Source organism: Saimiri boliviensis, chromosome 10 (genome assembly GCF_048565385.1).
Source record: "Saimiri boliviensis isolate mSaiBol1 chromosome 10, mSaiBol1.pri, whole genome shotgun sequence".
Classification (NCBI taxonomy): domain Eukaryota; kingdom Metazoa; phylum Chordata; class Mammalia; order Primates; family Cebidae; genus Saimiri; species Saimiri boliviensis.
In genome coordinates, this window is record NC_133458.1 from 77,885,252 (window position 1) to 77,907,922 (window position 22,671).

General features: G+C 36.3%; 1 protein-coding gene across 8 annotated transcripts in view; it reads right to left on the reverse strand.

Moving 5' to 3' along the window:
- The window catches only part of THSD7A (thrombospondin type 1 domain containing 7A), an 885,997-nt gene that overhangs the window by 146,607 nt on the left and 716,719 nt on the right, over positions 1 to 22,671 (reverse strand). The window lies entirely within an intron of this gene.

Consider the following 22,671-nt stretch of genomic DNA (forward strand, 5'->3'; position numbering starts at 1 on the left):
GAGGGAAACATGACCAAACAAGCAAACAGCAGAAGTAACATGGTGTCACTCCAACACTCAGTATTTTTCATTAGTTTCCTGTCGCTCCGATGAAGGCCAGAGTTTTCAAAAGCTTACGGGACCGCCAATAACCTTGGCTATGTTTCTCTTCCTAGTCTCAACTCAAACCACTCCCTCACTTTGCCTTTGACACTCCAGAGATTGACCGAAAAATTGACATTCATTTGGTATTTGCTGAATGAGTGAAATGAGATACATAAAAGGCCAATGAGCAACAAAATATTGCTGCTGTTAATAAATGCCAAAAACAACCAACAGAATAATCAAAACGAGGATGAAGAAAAACTCTGAAATCTGGTTTAGTTGATTAACATAAGGGCTAAATGAGGTCAATGGAATGGAACAGACTGAAATGATACACAATCAAACAAAAATTAACCTGCTATTTTCCCACAGAATATAATCATAATTCTGGATGAATACATAAAAAATGTGTGCCTCACATTAGGCATTCTGGTGAGAAAGGGTGACTAACCTTCCCATTTCTTACAGTGGCTACTGAACAAAATACTCCAAGCTGATTCTCACTTGGGGAGTTAGGAATATCATTTTAATGTATTCATATATTTTAAAAATAAGACAGAAAATCAGGGGTCAATTGCAAAAGCTCTAACATGTTTATAGCTACTAGCCTGCAGAGTCTTTAATCATGAGACGAAATCAGAAGTCAGTTGGAATACACCTACGTGTTAATAGCCACTACATGGCGAGGCCTTAAATTATTAGACTTATTCACAAGTAAGGGAGCCTCATTAAAAGTACAATTGAGTAAATGTTATATTATTCATTCTTAGTTAAATCATTCTAGTATGAGGCCTTTCATATTTTACACTTGACATAATAATATGAGTCTTTTTTTTTACTAGGCTTTTTCTTAGGGCAAGGGGGCCTCCCTTATATCTTGTTGCCTTCACTGCTGTCTTTTATTGTACCATCTATTTTCTCTCACTTTTGTTTCCAATACTCTGTGGAAAGCAAGAAAAGTTTGGGACTATAGTCTATATCTAACAAAAGTTACAGTTTTGTGTCTCCTCGAATAGCTACCCAATCTTTTCTATTCAGAAAAATGTAATTTATTCTCTGGCAATGGAGAGTTTGCTACAAGGGTGCATTCGATTAGTCTGCCTGGCGTAAGTAATACATTTTTGTTTGTTGTCATGTAAACCAAAGAAATGTGCAATTTTGACCTTTCTTCTCTTCTAAATTATGCTTCCCCCCCCAACCTCCCTCCTGGCAATTTGTGTCCTGTATCTTATTTTAGCTCCTTTTCAATCATCTTGTTCTGCTCAGCCAGGCGTATTTTCCTGTAGGATCATTTCTTCCACCACCCTTAATCCTCTGTGGCGCTGTTAAAACCCATCTAAGAACCAACTTCTGAGATTTCCCTGATGGTTTCAGAGTGACTTCTGCACCACCCTCAGCTCTTCCAGGTATGATCTTGTCCCTTTTTACTGCTCTGATCACTGTCTCACATTTAGGTTGAAGCTTTATGTTCTAGCCACCATGCCTTTTCTCCCTTTCCTCCGCAAATCAAGCCTGCTGTTGTCTCAGCAGTATTGTACTTTCTCTTCACTTGGTGTGAAAATTTCAGGTCTTCACACAGAAGCCTGTTTCTCAACATTCAGGTTTCCATTCAATTTTCTCCCTCCTAGAGGAGACTTCATTGACCATACACACGCTTCCAGTCACTTCAGTTTATTTTTGTTGTACTCTTAATTACCACTAGAACCTATTTTAATTAATTGGTTGACATGTTTATTGTCTGACTTTACCACTAGACTAAATGACAGTGTTATCCGTATCTGACTTGGTTGCTACTTTATACTTAGAACCTAGAATAGTGCCTGAAACATGGAAAGCACTAAATCATTCTTTGTTAAATAAATAAATTTTAAGTTGTGATAGGAAATAGAATGTTGGTCTAGACAAACAGAGATCTAAGTACCGTATTTCTTGTCATGCATTCAAATGCTCTAGGGCCTTGTGAAAGTACATTCAGTGGACAGCAACATATGGACTCCCTTGAGTTTTGGAGTTTGCTGGCAATGCAGCCTCTCAGATTCACCCACTGAATCACAACTTTATTATTATTATATTATTATTATTTTTGAGAGCAAGTCTTGTTCTGTCACCCAGGCTTGAGTGCAAAGGTACAATCTCTGCTCGGTTCACTGCAACCTCCATCTCCTGGGGTCAAGCGATTGTCCTGCTTCAGCCTCCAGAGTAGCTGGGACTACAAGTGTGTGCCATCATACTTGGCAAATTTTTGTATTTTTAGTAGAGATGGGGTTTCACCATGCTGGCAGGCTGGTCTCAAACTCCTGACCTTGTGATCAGCCCCCTTTGGCCTCCCAAAGTGCTGGGATTACAGGCATGAGCCATCACACCCAGCCTTAAAATAAAATGCACATAAAATCTAAGAAAATGCTCTAGAATTTTTCTCCATTTATTGTCTTCTGGTTTGATTAGAACCAGATTGTCTCTTGATGGGAAGCTATGTAAAATGAATTCATCTAGAAACAAGATTCATCTAGACTTCAAACCTAACGGCATTTGCTTCTTTGTGGAGAATCTCTTTATACTTCTCTTCATACAGAGTATCCGCGGCTGAAAATATTTATTCAGTCAATAGTTGCTGAATGTCCACCTTCTGTCAGGCACTATGCTAAGAATGTATGAATGTTGTATATGCCACCTCAGCTAATTCTCATAATAACCTTTTGATATAGGTATTATTTTTTACTTTAAAAGAAATTAAGACTCAACAAGGTTTTAAGTTATCTTTCTCAAACAGCAGAGGTTTGACTAAAGGAACAGAGATTTGAAATGAGTTCTGACCAATACCCCAATCTACTTTTGAACTAGATTGGGGTTCTTCTTGGCAGAGAACTCAAGATGCCAAGGTACTGAATAATAGATAAGCCTTTGCCTCCAAAGAAGTCAAGAAACAGGCACTCTCGAGTTCTGTCAACACAGTGATGTGTGGTGCCAGCCACACAGTACTACAAATACAAAGACATGAAGTGTTGACGAATCAAGGGTGACATGTTTTGGCTAACGGTCATTGAACAAACAGCAATTGATCTATGAGAATATAGAATCATTCAAATATTTGATTTTGCTTTCAATGAATGCTTTAATCAACTCAGCTAATTGGAACCCTTAGGAGCTATCCTCCTTTTAAGCTAAATCTTCAGATGCATAAATCATCTGGGAAACCACAGACAAATAAAATAAAATAAAACGTTGGTTCAATGTCTATCACAGGCAACTTCACAACTAGTCAGTTCTAGTCACTTTTGGGGGCTAATTTTATCTTACTTATACAGTTAATTTTATCTTACTTATAGATCTTACTCTACTCTTAAAGTCTTACAAGAGTAGGATAAAATAATTTCATCCCTTGTTTTTACATTAAATCTTGTTTCGGGTTGGTACACTTTATTTTGATTGTGTAAGAACTGTTGTGCCTAACATTACTTCAGTACATTAAACATGCACATATCTAAATAGCAAATTACTTTATACTCATATATATAGAGAAATGTAAGTTTTGCTGCTTAGCGCTATGGGAATTCCACTTTTTCATATCAGCAGCCCCACAGTTAGGACATATTTATCCAGCAGATGTCCCCACTATAAAGCTATTTGAGACTTTGATTATCCAAGTGTGCATTCTATTAAATCTGGGCAGACATGTCTGATTATCACTACTGTGATTTATGTAGTTCTATCACTGGTGTAGGTACAAGCCAGTGCAACTAGTTTTAGTCTCTCTGAGGACAATTTCTTAGCTAGATTTTGATCATGATGTCATAAACATTTAGAATCTTCCTCATGCTTGCCTTTGTGTATTAGTATTAAATATACTATCTTTTTTAGCATATATTTACCAACATAAATGATTTCAAAGGATTACTTTGCATTTATATAACTTTGTTTTTCTCACCCACAAATGTCTAGGCATTATAACCAAACCTGCCAAGATACAACAAATTTGTAATACAGACTAAATAAGTGAACCATTGTCTACATTTTACAATTTACACCTTATTTGAAGGTTTAACTGAAGCACATACTGTTTAAACTTGTTTGAAATACCCTATGCAAGAGGCTGAGATATAAAATGAGAATGCTTCAGTTTATTTTTGTAAACTCAAAATGAGATTTAAACATTTATATCTGTAATCCCCCATTTAATTTTTCTTCACAAGTGTAATTTAAAAAAATATTTTTTATAATTTACCATTCTAATAAACTTAAACATGTATTTAGACATTTTAAAGTCACCCCTAAATGTTCCCTGATTTGGTCTATTTTCATGAATCCCATCATACTCTCATGAGCTCTTCCAAAGTATTCCTTTATATTCTGTGTCTCTTATTATCATGATAAGAGACTAAAACATCTGCTTGAGGTAATTACCATAAAAATTCATGAAAATTTCCATAGAAACACAAAATGAGAATTGAGATCAGTAGACAGCCTTTTTTTTGAGGGGGGGATGGTAAAAGTATGATAGTTTACTGTATTTATTGTGTTAGAGCCTAAAAAAAGTAAAAGATAAACCATGGTTTATCAAGTTTTTTATAGTTTCAACATTTCTATGGTTTAGAAATTGAGTTAAGAATGCAAAAATTAATACATTAAACATATCATCAATGTTATTTTAATGCAAAGCACACACATATTTGTGTTAGTCCATTTTCATGCTGCTAACCAAGACATACCCAAAACTGGGTAATTTATAAAGAAAAAAAGTTTTAATGGACTGAGAGTTATGGCTGGGAAGGCTTCACAAATATGGCAGAAGGCAAAGGAGAAGGAAAGCCATGCCTTATATGGTGGCAGACAAGAGAGCTTGTGCAGGGGAACTCCTATTTATAAAACTATCACATCTCGTGAGAATTATTCACTACCATAGTATAGGGGAGACTACCCCAATGATTTAAGTATGCCCACCTGGCCCACACTTCACAGGTGGGGATTATTACAATTCAAGGTGAGATTTGGGTGGGGACACAGACAAACTGTATCAATATTCTGCCTACTCTCTAAATGTTGCTTAAATTATTCTGATTTTTTTCTTAAATTATAGAAACGCATAGCACTTATGGTTGATTTTAACAGTCACAATAGTGCTATGTGCAAAACACCTCCCCTGTAAAATTGAAACTCATCAATGTAATAGACTTGAAAGCAGGCAAGCACAAAGGAGAAACTAAAGCAGAGAGAAACCAGACACAGAGCCAAGATTAAAAAGCACATTACTTAGAGAAACCCTAGTATTGTAATTTTGAGATTAGATTTCTCTTGCCAGATCTATATAAAATCCACAGTAACTCTGGCAATTATTACTGATTTTTGATACGTTTTGTGTTCTTCAGAAATTAACTTAAAAATTCACATTGACTTTTGGTAGTGAGTCTTTATATATTTACTTCTTTATTGGTAACAATAAAAGTTTAAAAAAGAATTAAAGAGGGCAAATAAGGGAGTCTCATATTTGCATGGACCTTTCTAGAAAACATTTTCATATAACTATCTTATCTGAACTCTCTAACAACCATAAGGTATGTAGGTCCAGAATCATTCTCAGCTTACTGAAGAACACCCATTAATTGAGACTTATGTGTCATTATTCACTCCCCTTCTCAAAGTGAAGCTACATATCACTTCATTTTAAATGGAAAGTTTCCAGGTCAATTTTAATCTCTGCACTATTTTTGCTACCATATCCAGGTAATGAGCCCAATTTAAAAAGTCTTGAATCCATTTTCTCTTCCAGATCATTGCACACTTTCCCTGGGATTCTGCTGTATCTCATTTCCCTTGTATCCCAATGGCATGTTTCTAAAATGCAACTCTGAATACTATAGTCTCTCCAATACATACTAGCTGAAAATCAACTTCCTTAGCAGAGCAAAGAAAATGAAATCTTCTGCGACTGCCTCATGTTTTCCCTACATTCTATCCACAGAAAGCTATTCATTTTTTCATGAACTGACAAGCTGCTTTTTGATTCCTCTGACATTTTGCAAACACTATTCTTCATGCCTGGTGTTCCCATCTCTCTCTGTCTTCCTTTAGGACTCGGTTTTCTTCCTCTGTGAACCTTCTTCAACGTTCTCAAATTCCCCAGATGGAGTTGTTCTCTGCCCTCTCTGCTCCCATAGCACTGCAGACATATCACTTTTAAAACCTTGTTGTCATTGCCTGTTTACTCACCTTTACTCCCACTCCCTATGAGAACCTTCTGGCCAGAGAGTCTGTTTTATTCAATATCTTTGTATCTCAAGTCCTTGATGTAGTTACTGTTATTTTAGGGTTTCACAGTAAATATTTGTTGGATGAGGGGAAAAAGTGAAGCTAAAATCCAAGAACATACATTGCTTTTCTGCAAAAGAAAAACATACTGGAGTTTATGCATTTCCAACTGTTATTTTACTAGAACCTAACCAAGAAGGCCTTGAAATTCACTTCAGATTGATTAAGCATTAGGCAGATTTCTTTCTGATTATAGGCCCTTGACCTCTTTTTTCTTAAAGGTTTTATTTTAGAACACTTGGAATTGTACGTTCTTTCTCTGCCCCTTTGTAATGCAGGTAAATCTTCTCCCAGCCTCTTGCCAGTTTTGCAACCCAGGAATTATCTTTCTCAAGGAAATAGGAACTTGTGTCTTTGAAATTTAAACATTGAAGGAAATAGTACTCTAATTTCCCAGTCTCTGTAGGAGGGTAGGTACCTAGCTTCTACGGGCATCAATTGGCAAACACAGAGGGCCTAATCATAGAAAAAAAGCATTTGCAAAATCAGGAATAACCCATTGTGCTTGGCATATCCCACTGTTCACCCTGTCCCCTAATGTCCTCTAGTACTTTTTCTACTACGTCACTCCAGGATTTAAAAACATTCCTGCAAGAGTCGAGATCAGTCTCCTATTTTAATAATCTCAAATACAGTTTTCTTTGCTAGTTTAGCTTTGTCTGATACAAGTTTTACTTTGACAAATCCTTGATATTCAATTCATAATATACGTATTATCTTTAGACTTCTCTTTCTTTTTTCTCACATATATATTTACCTCTATCTTTAAGAAATCTGAGTGTCTTCACATTATAATACAATTACTTTCAGGGTTTCTTCCTAAAATCATTTTCAAAAACCCCTTTTATGCACAATAAATTTGTCTATTATGTTTCCACTATCCTTTCTTTCCCGCCACTTTTTAAAATCTCATGTTTCTGTTCACATTTTTATGTTCTTATTTTTCCTTCATGACCCTAGCAAAATGAATAGGTGATGCTGGGGTAAAAAGCTGTCTTCCTTCTTCTGATAGCACCCACTTCCCAGTCCAGGCCTTGATGTAATCAATAATATCTCATTTAAATTCATTCTGGAGATAAAACCATTTTAACAAAGTTCAGTAAATAATATGACTTTTAAATACATAATGAAAATTTAGGGCTAAATCCAACCATAACTTGCATTTTCTTATTTTATTGAATTCAACTCACTCATAAGTTGCCCACTTAGTAAGCAGGGCATTAGGCAAACAATTTTTATTAAAATGTCTATGACTTCTCTTCCTAATAACTCTGGTTAAGGATTTCACTTGATGTTAGACAGAAAAAAAGGTTATGTGTGTACTCTGTTTTGACGTGAGACTCACGACTTCTGCTCCTGTTTAATTCCAGCTATCATGGTACGCATGCATGCTGAGTGCGCAATGTGGGTATAACTGAATGCACATGTATTTTCCAATAAAGGTGTGATAAATGTTTTATTCCTTTCCCCCCAGAATTATTCATTTCATATTTTCATTCTTGAATAGTTCTTTCTTGTGATTTCATTCCTCTCAGTTGTTTTTAAGCTTGAAATGAACTGCAATGTTATTTTTCATGTCCTCCAAATTTAGTTTTTTAGTAACTAGTTCATATTCTGCCTTCCCACTTCTAACAATGTGCCCCTGAGCATGCTATTTAACTATTCTAAAACTTACTTAACCTTAATGGAAGCTAATAATAGTACTTAAGGTATTACTATACATATTAACTGAGAAAAACTTTTATTGGCACATAGGTGAAGATTGCTCAATATGAAGTAGCATGCCTATTTTCATCACTCACCTGTAGAGGAGTTGACCATCCCTCCCAAACTACTATTGAAATGGATCTGCTCCATCCTAAACCTCACTCTGTTCCAATTCACTTGATTTGATATACTTAATCATTTTTTTTTCCTAATTTTGCTTATGTGTGGGCTTGTGAAAAGTTACAGGTATATACATCGTACTAGACTGAGAGTATAATCTCGACCAGTTGGGAGGAAATCCAAAAACCCTAGAAAAAGCTAATTCATGTGTTTTTGATTATTAAATCTTATAGTCCATATTTTATAAATTATTTAGAGCTGGGTTGTAAATCTCTTTGGGCTTCAATTAAAAATTTTGACTGAAAGTCATACTACACAATATTTAGCTCACAGTGATCAGCGGAAGTACTAGACACATAGCATTCTATAAAGTTCCCTTAGTCCCCTTGCTTCCTGTAGACTACATAATTAAAATAAACTTTTAAAAATGGTAATTTAAACAGCTATACACAGCTACTTTCAGTCATCGAATCTTCTCAGGCAACTTCTAGCCGGAAGAAAAACAAACTTTTTCTGGAAGTGCTATGATGCAGTTACACTGAGCTACGTTACAGTAGTAAATGAGAGGAATTGCACTACTGACTAAATTACATATTATGGTCATTGTTAAGAGTTAATCAGTACAGTCACCCAAATAGTCACATTTATCAGAATCTATTGGCTTAATTGATTAAAGAGCTTACATAAATAGATGGTTCCACATCAAGTGCTTCAACAGAATTCCATTTACTTGGGGATGAAATTCAGCTCCTGTGTTGATCTCTCCAGCTTTGCCCTCCGTCACACTAACGCAGTTTGTAGGTTCTAATCTCAAGTCAGTCCCTGGTGGAACCTTGCAGTGCTCTTTGTGGGTGAGCTCGTTGAGAGGCTTTTTCTTTCCTCCTTTCTATTCTTAAGCCTTGGTTATCTCACATTTTTTTTTCTCTGAGGGATCCCCATACTTCCAATCTGTCCTGCAAATTATCAGCCAAATAGCCTGCCAGCCACACTCTGTGACTACATTACACCCTCTAATGACTCCCTGTGGTTCTCCTGATCAAGGATGCATTCATGTCTGTTGTGTTTTAAAGACATTCTGCCATCTGCCCCCACTTGACACACCTTGTCTAGTAAATCCATTTTCTAACCTCTGGGTACAGTTGCAACCAGAGAAGTGCAAAAGACCCCACGGCCTGGAAGAGGATGACTCTGTACCTTTATCAAGTCTTTAGGGCTAGGTTAAAAACCAATTTCAATTTGTGAAGTTTCTTGCTTAAAACAGTAATTACTGCCTCTCTTTCTGTGCTCGTACTACTTGGGATTTCTTTCAGATTCATAAAAAGAGTATAGTTATTTCACATATTCCACAGATAGTTATTACAAGATCATAGTGTGCAAACAAGTCTACTGGGTAATAGAGGAATTATGAAACATTTCAAATACACCTATATTTGACTTCAGAATGTTGCCAGGATGAGTAAGAGCAAACGACTAAGACATTCTATATTTATCACATAAAAACATGCACCAGTAAACACAGTGTAAAATTTTGACTCACTGATGGAGACTGTGGATTGATGAAGTGATTAGAGATGGCACAGTTCATAAAGAAAAACACTTTTAAGGCAGTGCAATCTGAACAACATTTGGAGAGAACAGAAGCTAAGTGCTTGGAAATGAGGAAGAGAGAACAATATAAATGTAGGAGATTCGACTCTATGGAAAGGCTTTGAAGCAGAATCTAATCCAAAGAATTAATCATCACCATTAAACTTTTCCAAGACTGCCCACTCCGTCCTGTATGCCCCCATATACAAACACAAAAAGTGTGAACCATAAAGACTAGCCTAAGGCCTGCAGCTGAGTAAATCACAGTCTGACCTTTTCATCTTCATAGTTGTCTGCTAGGAAACCACAGGTAAAGAATCCTAGGGAAAACAAAATGTCAGCGATGGAGGAAGTGCTCTATGAATTGGTCAGAAGTGGTTCTCTTCCACACTGGGGACCACACATGTTAGGAACTCCCAGCCATTTCATCAACAGTTAGCGTTTATGAAAAGTTACTCAGGGCGGTCTCAGCATTATTAACAATTACAATAATTGTAATAAAAATATATAGCTGATATAGAAAGCGTCATCACCTCGGCAATTGAGAGAGAAAGTGTCTATTAACGATGCCAAATCAAATCATGGTTAATGAGGAGTTGCAGAAAACAAGAGTGAGAGTTCTATAAGATGTTCATATCTGACCTGGTAAACAGTTGGTGAGTCTGGAATGGGCCAGGATAGAACTGTGGAACTAGTCAACACATGTTGAAATTAAAGAACAATGAGAACAAGAATATTGAATAAGATAGAAGAATTAGTCTAGCTCACACATTTCAAACCTGATGGGAAGTTCCTAAAAATCCTACCTTCAGTTTCCATCAGAGAACTACTCAGTTGGGTGGACAGAGGAAGATACTAAGATCAATCATTTTTAAAAGGTCCCGAAACGCTTCCAATGCATAGTACTTGGGAACTACTGTCTCTGGTCATTCCTGTTTAAACTCCAACATATAAGAAGAAAGAGTTGATGGTTCAAACCAAATTCTCCTAGTCATATTTGTAACTTGAATTTACATATGGTTATTTAATTGAAGGTAAATAATATTGACCCATTGCACCATTTGGATTTATCTTAAAGAGTTCTTTTTTGTTTATCTCATGCTCTGAGTTGAAGCAATTACTTAAGTATTATAAAGAGTCATAAACTAAACCAGACTGGACTCTTTTCTGTTTCATGGTCATCTATGAACAGACAGGGTCATGAAGTTTTATAGTAATGGTAGCCTAACAGAGACCTTTGGGGATAATATCATCTAGTTTATAAGGTATTTTGATCAGTGGTAGGAGGACTATTTAATTATGATTCAATACAATACAATTGCTGCTCTGAAGAAACACACACACACACACACACACACACACACACACACACACACACACACAGATTTATACCAATACACACTTAGTATAATTTTATCTGAAATCTAAAAACAGGTATAAATAAAGAGTGAGAGTTCTGCTTCCATAGAAGGAAGAAAATAGTCTCTAAAACTGAAATAAAATTAGATTAGGCCACAGATATTATACAATCTTCTGATGCCAACATGGCACCAATAGTCACTTGATGTGTGCTGGTTTGCATGGATAAAGGCATATTGAGTTTTAAAAACAAAACAAATTGGTCACGACATCTCTTCTTATTGTTTAGTGCCTGTGTCTTCATCACTAAATGCGTTGTTAAATATGTTAAATAAAACCTCTAGGAGTAATCAACTATTTTTTTAAATAAGTCCTCCTCTCTTAATTCCCACTGTTTCTATTATAATTTCAAAACAAAACAAACAATAAATACAACAAACCCCCTGATGACAGGACTGACCTCAAGAGACTCAAACCTCTTCCCAATCTAAATCAGCCTACAACTGAAACTTCCGGTAAAATAATCTAACATTCTTTTACAATGTTGCTTTAGTGTTTAAAAATCTATTAGTTATACACTGATTATTATATCCAGGGAAAAAAGCAAAGAAAATAATCCTTATGAATAGCTACTGTGTCCAAGTATGATAATATGGCAATTCAAATGGGAAATACACTTTAAAAGTCACATTTTACAGCATTTGAAAAAGATTATCAGAAAGAATTATTTTCTCCTTGCCTGAAGTTACCAGATATTTAGTGGCAAAGGCAGGATTTTTAGCCCACATTCCCAGACTCCAAAGTCTGTGTTCTCTACATCATAACATGATAACTTCCAGGCACAAGCATCCTTTTATAGGCACTTCATAAAAGCTGGTGAAATAAATAAGCTTATGTTTTACTTAAATCTTTATAATATGGCATTTTCTAAAATATACTTTTTCTTTCAGAAATAATCAATACTTAAAATGTATTAATTCTATGTAGCATCTTAAAATTTGGAAATAAAAGTGTAAGTTTGAGAAATGAAATTGCGTACGAAGATGACTTTTCACAAATGGATGCTTAATATATTTGGGGGTTTATTCTTCTGTGCAGTATAATTGTTTTTGACATTTCAGTAATGCTTTTATGGGCAACTTGACCTTTGAGGCATTTCTTTTTTCAAACTAGTAGCTTGATAAATTGCTGGAAACATTATACTCATTAGAAAAGTTTAAAAAGTCTACCTTACAAACCACTGCTTACTGAAATAAAATTTCTTCTAATTCATAATTTAACTTTATTTAAAAATATTTAACACATTATCCCTCTTTTTATTTGTGCTTACCAAAATGGGTTTTTCTTTGATATTTGCAAATTCACTGGTAAAAATGTCATAATAGTTGTTTCAAATGAAGGTTTTTAAATACAAGTAAAATTGAGCATGCTTAAATAAACATCTCTATTTACAATTTTTAGTGTGTATAAAATGTCCCATTATAGTATGACATTGGAATGTTGTCTTTTTTATATTGATTATATGATAAATATAATGCCTTATGTGTCAGGTATGTTGCCAACAATCCCAAATTATTTATAGGCATTTTGTAGTGACTTTATAATATCCATAAACCTTATATTTTTAAGCCAACATTTAACACCCTGCATGTATGTGCTGTTTTATATCATACCTTTATAATCTGTGGCTCAGAACAAATGCAACAACTAGGTAAACTTTAGAAGACCCTTGGCCATAGGTACTTATGAGAAAAATGTTAATAATAACTAGATAAGCAAATAAAGAAGAGAAAAAAAAACAGTACTTGTATGTGAATGCTTTTGCTAAAGCAGCTAAGGAAATCGTTACCACATTCACTTACAAACTGACACTTTTATCTCCCAATTCTGTGGTAGTTGCTGAACAGTTTCAATGAAGATAACATAAAATCAATTTGAAGATTTTCTACTGTAAACTGTATCTTCTAGCATGGTATGCCAAGATACTGCTCTCTAGAAGTCATTAAAAAATCAAAACCACTATTGAACTAGAAAAATCTTAAGAAGGGTTTGGCTTATGTGCACATGTTAAAGATAGAATAGAGGCTGCCTATGTGATCAAACAAGGAGAGCAGATGCAGGGAGAATGAGTTTCACAGATAATGTGCTAAGACTTTTGAAGTCTTTACCCTGAGGCTAAGAATAAGAAGCTACTTTGCTTGGGTTTGGATGGACTTATGAAGCCGGGGGAAAAACGGATGAGATGAAATACACAGAATCAAAATAATAGGGGATTTGAAGAGTTAAGATTTTTAGACAAGTTAAGTTACTGGGAAGTCAATGGAAAGAATACTAATCCAGACCCACATGGGAGAATACCGTCAGCTAGTCTTCTAATATCATGAATTTTTAAAGCAATATATTCTACAGAATCATAACTATATAGAAATGCTATGCTTACCCGTGACTATAATGTTCCCGAAATCTAGTCTTAAAGTCATGAACATAAAATCATAAAATGGAACTAATAATTTCTGACTTTTATTGTGCATTGTTACGTGCCAGGCATTAAGTGCTTTATAGGATTTAACTCATATAATTTTCCAAAGACTCTTTGAGGTAGACATGATTATTATACCCATATTACAGAGAAATAAAAATAAAACTAAGCATGGAAGTTAATTAATGTCCCCAACCTTATACTATGTTGTTCCTTATTAGTGAGGGACTTGCTTAATTTATTTGTCTTCTCTTGTGATTTTTCAGTAGAATAGTGTTGTGTGTGTGGAAATAAAATACATGAGAAGTGATTTAGTTTAAGGTTTATGAAATGAGCCACATAGCACAGAAAATACCTGCCCAAGATCACACAAGTTGATGATAGAATTGGGTATTCAATTACCATATGAGTTGAGGTTTAGGGCTCAAACATTTGTAATTTTTTCATGTGTGAGGTCAAATTATTGTTACAGAGATTACAGATATTCCTCTACAGCATTGTGCTCAACTATCTAATGCAGCAAGGAAACACAAATACTTCTTCCAAGGGCCGGGAGCCTGTGGCTATTTAAGCTGCTTACACTAATTTGTAGAAGCAGGGAATATCTCACTTCTACAAGTGAGAAAACTATACAGATGAAATATAAAAGCAGCAAATCTCACTCAAACATATAAGGGGTAAAAACATATAATGAAATGTTCTTGAAACAAAATAAAACAAATGAAAATATTTAGTCAACCAAGAGTAGAACCAAAGCAATCATTGAATCTAGGTAAATAAAGACACTGAGGCTAAAAAAATTGTGAGACTTTATTATAGCAGACAACATAGATGTTGTGAATCCAGAAATTAAACTATCCACATAAATCACAGTATTAGTTTGTTCTCAGGCTACTATAAGGTCATAACCAAGACTGGGTAATTTATAAAGGAAAGAGATTTAATTGACTCACAGTTCAGAATGGCTGAGGAGGCCTCAGGAAACTTATAATCACGGTGGGAGGGGAAGCAAACATATCCTTCTTCACATGGTGGCAGGAAGGAGAAGAACAAGAGTCAAGAGAAGGGGGTAGACCTTATAAAACCATCAGACCTTGTGAGAACTTATTTACTATAACGAGAATAGCGTGGGGGAAACCAACTCCATTGATTCAATTACCTCTCACCAGGTCCCTTTCACCACGCATGGGGATTATGGGAACTATAATTCAAAATGAGATTTGGTTGGGGACACAGCCAAAACCTACCAATCAATAAGGTAATCGACACATATCTACTGAGATTGGCCAGATATTTTGGTGCATCTCTCAAATATAAAACTAATGATATTGATAAATATGTATCTCATTCCATTTTTTTGAGGGGGAATTAGAAATCGGGTAATCTCTATGTAAGTAGTTCAAACAAGGCCAATTACCAATCCAACGTTGTTCCAAAGATATGGCAAACACTGATTTTTTTTCTTTTGGTAAATACATTTTTTTGTAGTATAATGTACTGTCAATAATTTTAATACAGTATGGAACTTTCCACTTGTAAAATGTTTATATTAAGAATAACTGTAGATTAGTAGCCAAGATGGCCAATTGGAAGCATCTAGTATGCTAGGAGCGTGGATCTCAGGGAGAGGAACAAAAGGGGCAACTAAATACAACACCTTCAACTGAAACATCCAGGTACTCGCATTGGGATTACTCAAGTAAACAACTTGACCCCCCACAGAGAATGAAGAAAAACAAGACAAGACAATGGCTCTCACCTGGGAGCAACATGGAGCCAGGGAAGTGGTGAGTGAATGAACGATCCTGGGAAACCATGCTTCCCGTACAGATCTTTGCAATGCTTGGGTGAGTAGATCTCTTTGTGAACCCACTCCACCTTTACTCTTCAGTCTGACAGACAGAACTATGTGGAGTCTTGGCAGAACAGCCACCCAGGCATGCGTGGAGACCTTGGAGGCTTAGATACTTGGGCATTCCGGCAAAAGGAGCTGCAAATCTGGCAAAGTGGGAGGTTAGACTCCTGTACATACCCTAGGGAAGAGGTCAAAGCCATGGGGCTGAGCCACAATAGCCTGCAGGCCCCGTTTTATGGCATGTCATAAGATAAGAACCTCATGCTTGAAATCCCTAAGAAGCAGCTCTCAGGGAAAGGGGTGGGATGCCATCTTTGCTCTTTGGGTGCTGTAGCCATTTCAGCCTTCAGGCTTTGGAAAGTCTGAGTCAAACTGGGGTAAAAAGTATCCCCCAGCAAAGTATAACTGTGCTACCAAAATGTGGTCAGACTGTTGCTTTAAGCAGGAGCCCAATCCTGTCTTCATTGGGTGGAACCTCCCAACTGGGACCTCAAGCCATTCCTGCTTGAGTTCTGCAGTTGACAGAGATCTGAATTCTCCCTGGGACTGTACTCCCAGAGGAAGGGGTGGGCCACCATCTTTGCTGTTTGAGTAACAGCCATTCCAGTCTTTGGGCTTCAGAGTATCTGAAGTGAAGTGGACCCCCAGCACAGCACAGCTGCTTTATCAAAATATAACTAGGCTGCTCTTTTTAAGCAGGTCCTGATCCTACTCCTCCTCATTGGACAGGACCTCCCATCTAGGGTCTGCAGCCAATTCCTGCAGATGCCTTTGGGCACCATAAGTCCCTACTTCCCTGGGACAAAGCTCCTAGAGGGAGACAGAGGCTGCCATCTTCACTGTTTCACAGTCTTCACTGGTGACACCTCCTGGTTCTATAAAATATGAGCTGACTGGGGACTGAAGCAGGTCCCAAGCAAACCACAGCAGCCCTATGGAAAAGTGGCCAGATTGTTGCATGAGTACCCATTCCCAAATCTCCTCACTGGGCAGGTCCTACAAGCCTGGACCTCCAGCCACCCTGCACCACAGCTACCTAGCCAGTACCAAGTCAGCAACTTCTGCCTCCAGGGGCAACTGAAAGCCTCTGCCACTGTCTCTGTGGTGGAATGGCACTTGCCACCCTCATACTAATGAAGGAGCAAAAACCAGATGTGCCTTATTCACACCTCCAACAAGCTGCAGTTGACCCAAGAAGGGGAGGCCAGTCGAACTCCCTTAGGACCCACACACCCTCCATGGCTTTGTCACCAGACACGGAACCTCTGGCTTGGGCCCACACAAACTTTCCATCTTGGGCTAACTACAGTGAGCATGACATGCTGACTGCACATCTCTCTGGCTCCCAGGAGTCCAGCAAATTACTCTCGACTACAATCACTAATAAGATCTCTTCCTCTGTTACCTCTAAGCTGAAGAAGAAACATAGACACTGAGATTGCCCCGGAGCTTCAGTGGGTAGCCCAGGAGTGCCAAGTTGTTTTTAACCAGACTGAACTGACTGGAATGACAAAAATAGAATTCATAATATGGTTAGGAACAAAGATCATTAAGATTCAGGAGAATGGCACACCCCAAATCAAGAAAAATGAGAATCACAGTAAGTGATACAGGAGCCGAAGGACAACATAGCCAGTACAAAAAAGAACCTAATAGGTCTGACAGAGCTGAGTAACACAACATAAGAATATCGCAATGCAATTGTAAGTATTAACAGCAATATAAAACAAGCTGAGAAAAGAATCTCAGAACTTGAAGACTGGTTCTCTGAAATAAGAGACACACAAAGTAAAGAACAGAGTCAAAAGTAATAATCAAAACATCTGCAAAGTATGGGATTATGTGAAGAGGCCAAATCTACGAATCAGTGGCAATCCTGAAAGGAAGGGGAAGAAAACAAACAACTTGGAAAATATATTTCAGGATATTGTCGTCTACGAAATCTCCCCAGTCTTTTTAGAGAAGCCAACAGTCAAATTCAGGAAATTAAGGGTACTCCTGCAAGATTCTACACAAGAAGATCATCCATCCCCTAGACACCAAATCATCAGATTTTTCAAGGTTGAAAGAATGTTAAAGGCAGCTAAAGAGTAGGAGAAGGTCACCTATAAAGGAATCACAATCAGGCTAAGAGTGGACCTCTGAGCAGGAACTCTATAAGCCAGAAAATATTGGGTGGGTATATTCAACATTCTTAAAGAAAAAAGAATCTTCAATTAAGATTTCATATCTAGCCAAATTGAGCTTCCTAAGTGAAGGAGAAGTAAGATTCTTTTCAGACAAGCAAATGTTGAGAGACTTCATTACTACACAAGGGATCTTGAAAGGAGCACTAAATATAGATAGGAAAGACCACTACCAGTGAATACAAAAACACACTTAAACACACAGACCAGGGTTATTATAAAGCAACCACACAAACAAGCCAACATAATAACCAGCTAACAGCACAATGATAAGGTCAAATCTACATGTATTAATACTAATCTTGAATGTTAATGGGTGAAATAACCTCACTTAAAAGGCACAGAGTGGCAAGCTGGATAAAAAAGTGATGTTCAAAGGTATGGTGTCTTCAAGAGACCCACTTCACATATAATGGCACGCATATGCTGAAAATAAAAAGATAGAGAAAAATCTACCGTGCAAATGGAAAACAGAAAAAAGGAGTTGCAATCCCAATTTCAGACAAAACAGATTTCAAACCAACCAAGATTAAAAAAAAAAAGATAAAGCTGGGCATTACATAATTATAAAGTGTTCAATTCAATAAGAAGACCTAGCTATCCTAAACACATATGCACTCAACACAGGAGCATGCAGATTCATAAAGCAAATTCCTGAGACCTACAAAGAGACACAGACTCTCGCACAATAATAGTGGGAGACTTGAAGACTCCACCGACAGTATTAGACAGATCACTGAGGCAGAAAATTAACAAAGATATTCAGGACCTAAACTCAGCATTGGACGGACTCAATGGATCTGATAGACTATAACAGAAATCTCCACCCCAAAACAACAGAATTTACAGTCTCATTGCCACATGGCACATACTCTAAAATTGACCACATAATTGGACATGAAACAATCCTCAACAAATGTAAAAGAACCAGAACCATACCAAACACACTCTTGGACCATAGAACAGTAAAAATAGAAGTCAACACAATGAAAATTGCTCAAAACCAGACAATTACATAGAAATTAAACAACATGCTCCTGAATGACTTTTGGTAAATACTAAAATTGAGGCATAAATCAAGAAGTTCTTTGAAAATAATAAGAACAAAGATAGAACATACCAGAATCTCTGGGAAATAGCTAAGGCAGTGTTAAAAGGAAAATTCATAGCACTAAAAGGCCCACATCAAAAAATTAGTAAGAACTCAAATTAACATAAATTTAAAACTGAATTAGATAAGTAATAGCAAATAAACCCCAAAGCTGGCAGAATAGGAGAAATAGTAAAAATCAGAGCTGAACTGGAGGAAATTAAGACACAAATACCATTCAAAATATCTAGGAATCCAGGAGTTTGTTATTTGAAAAAATTAATAAAATAGTTTGGCCACTAGTTATACTAACAGGAATAAAAGAGAGAAAAGCCAAATAAACACATTAGAAATGATAAAGGGAATGTTACCACTGACCCCACAGAAATAGAAATAACCATCAGAAACCACTACAAACAACTCTATGCACACAAACTCTAAAACCTAGAAGAGATAGATAAATTCCTGGATATATTCACCCTCCCAAAATGGAACCAGGAAAAAGCTGATTTCTTGAAAAGATCAATAATGAGCTCTGGATTTAAATCAGTAATAAACAGCCTACTAACAACAACAACAAAGCCCAGGAGGACCTAATCAATTCACAGGCGAATTCTACTAGACGTATAAAGAAGAGCTGGTACGATTCCTATAGAAGCTCTTCCAAAAGAATGAAGAAGGCCTTCTCCCTAACTAATTCTATAAGGCCAGCATCATCCTGACACCCAAACATGGCAGGGACACCACAATATCAACAAAAACTTCATGGCAATATCCTTGATGAACATTGATGCAACTAATACTTAGTAAAATACTTGCAAACCAAACCCAGCAGCACACCATATCTCGTGAGAATTTACTTCCTGTCACAAGAACAGCATGGGGGAAAACCACCCTCATGATCCAATTACCTCCCACGAGGTCCCTCTCTTGACACCTGGAAATTACAATTCAAGATGAGATTTGGGTGCCGACACAGAGCCAAAAGGAATAACTGCATTACAAAACAGGTTAAGGAGAACAGACAGTTCCTCAAAGAAGAAATACAATGAGCCAACAAGTATTTGAAAAAAATGTTTAATGGCACTAATCATCAGGTAAATGCAAATCAAAACCACAATGAGATGCCACTTCACACCCGTCAGAATAGCTATTATCAAAGGCAAAGACAAACCAAAAACAATGGGTGAAAAACAAAAGACAACTGTTGGCAAGAATATGAAGAAATTAGAACCCTTGTATGTTACTAACGAGAATACAAAATGGTGTAGCTGCTCTGAGAAATGATATGATGCTTTACCAAAAAATTAAAAATATAACCAGCACATGATGCTGTAACCCCATTTCTGGGTAATTATTCCTAAAAGCAGAAATCAGGATGTCAAAGTGATATTAGCACTACCATGTTCATTGAAGCATTATTCGCAATTGTCAACATATAGTAACGACCTAAGTGTGGTATATACATACAGTGGAATAACATTCAGCCTTAAAAAAGACGGAAATTCTGCAATATGCAATAAGATGGATGAATCTTGAGGACATTATGCTAAGTGAAATAAGCCCGTCACATCAGTATGAATACAACACAATTCCAATTATGAGATATATAAAATAGTCAAATTCATAGAATCAAAAAGTAGAATGATAGTTGCCAGGGGCTCCAGGAGAAGGAAATGCAGAGTTACCAACTAATTGGCATAAAGTTTCAGTGAAGCCAGATTTATAAACCCTAGAGCAGGCATCCCCAAACTACAGCCCGCGGGCCGCATGCGGCCCCCTGAGGCCATTTATCCGGCCCCCCTCCGCACTTCAGGAAGGGGCACCTCTTTCATTGGTAGTCAGTGAGAGGAGCACAGTATGTAGCGGCCCTCCAACGGTCTGAGGGACAGTGAACTGGCCCCCTGTGTAAAAAGTTTGGGGACGTCTGCCCTAGAGATCTTTTATATAACACTGTACCAATAGCCAACAATAATGTATTGTATGCATAAGAATATGAGGGTACATTTCATAATGTTAAGTGTTCTTACTACAATAAAATAAAATTTTAAAAAAGATACACTTTAGATATGACTTTTAAATCTTTAAATATTAACTTTTAAATACAACTGTAAAGTTTAATGTTTTTAACTTTCTATATTCCATTGCGAACCAAACAGTTTTCTTTGGGGCTTTGATATGGACATGTTTTGGTTTATGGCATGTAATCAACTGGCTTGTACTACAGCAGTGATGAACTGCAATCATTTCAAGACACAAAGATGGTTGATAATCTGACTTATATAATATAAAGTCAAAAATTAGACATTTTCTTTACAAATTCTCATCCAACAAAATTGTTCTAGATTTAGTTACTACACAATCTGACTTCAAAGGTTAGAAATATATTGAACTGAAATAAATTTTTAATGCTTGTTTCTACATATGTAAATTCATATTTATAATTTACAGATGATCCACTTTAACAGTGCAGTTACAAATCTTAAAATTAAGACACAACATCTGAAGAATCAGAAATAATTTAAACGGCATATTTAGAATGTGAAGGTTGGAAGATAATCAGCATTACTGTTCTCACTACAAATAAATGAAAAGTGTTTGAGGTAAAGGTGATGCTAATTACTCTGACTTGATCATTATACAATGTATTTGTGTACCAAAATATCATATCATACCCATAAATATACGCAATTAATGTGTCAATTAAAAATAAATTATAAACAAAGAAACGTGAGCATCTGAATAAAAAAAAAAAAACTACCCACCAACTACAAACAAGCTACTTTCTTTGTAAATCAGGATGGTTATATCTAGAATATTTTATCGTTCTATCTATCTATATATGTGTAAATATATGTGTGTGTATTTATGTATTTATGTATGTGTGTGTGTATAGATATATAGATATATAGATATATTTTTAAGACGAAGTCACTCTGTTGCCCAGGCTGGAGTACAGAGATGTAATCTTGGCTCACGTAACCTCTGCCTCCTGAGTTCAAGCAATTCTCCTGCCTAAGCCTCCTGAGTAGCTAGAACTACAGGCACATGCCACCATGCCTGGCTAATTTTTGTATTTTCAGTAGAGATAGGGTTTCACTATGTTGGCTAGGCTAGTCTTGAACTCCTGACCTTATGATCTACCTACCATGGCCTCCCAAAGTGCTGGGATTACAGGCATGAGCCACTGCTCCTGGCCAATATGTTTCTTTAGAACTTTATACTACTTATAAATCTTGCTCATTTCCATAAAGTTTTTAAAGTTGTGCATTGCACATGAACCTTTTCAAAAGTGTACCTTTCAGAAAGTCTTTTGTTTACAAACATGGTCACACAATGATACATATTGTGTTTCATGGAGAGTATATAAGAGCAGCCATTTTCAAACAAAAATATTTTTAATATTATTTCAAGTATTAACACTAAGAATTAATAATATTTGTATCATATATTTCCCATGTTTATATGAGCTCAGAAACCATTGGATAGATCAAATTAAGTTACTGAATGTTTGAACATACACTCATTTTTACTTCATATCTTGTTTACTGTACATCCGATTTGAACATGTCTCTGACTTCAAGTTGGTATAATCGTTTTGCTTCATAATTTTTATTTGATGGAATTTACATTGAAAACAAACCTAATAAAAATAAATATATGATTGAATGAGCAATAAAAAATTTTTATATATCAAATTTTTATATATCAAAATCTAAAACTGTTAGCTTAGAATTCTATGATTTGGGACGGCCTTGGCAAGAACAACAGGGTGAACATTCTCTAGCGAGATGATCTTTCATGTTCTCATAGCGATGGTGGAGTGCAAGAGTAACACATGTCTACATCACATGTGCTCTTCTGATAGCAGTTATTTATTTGCATTTTCCAATACTTTAAA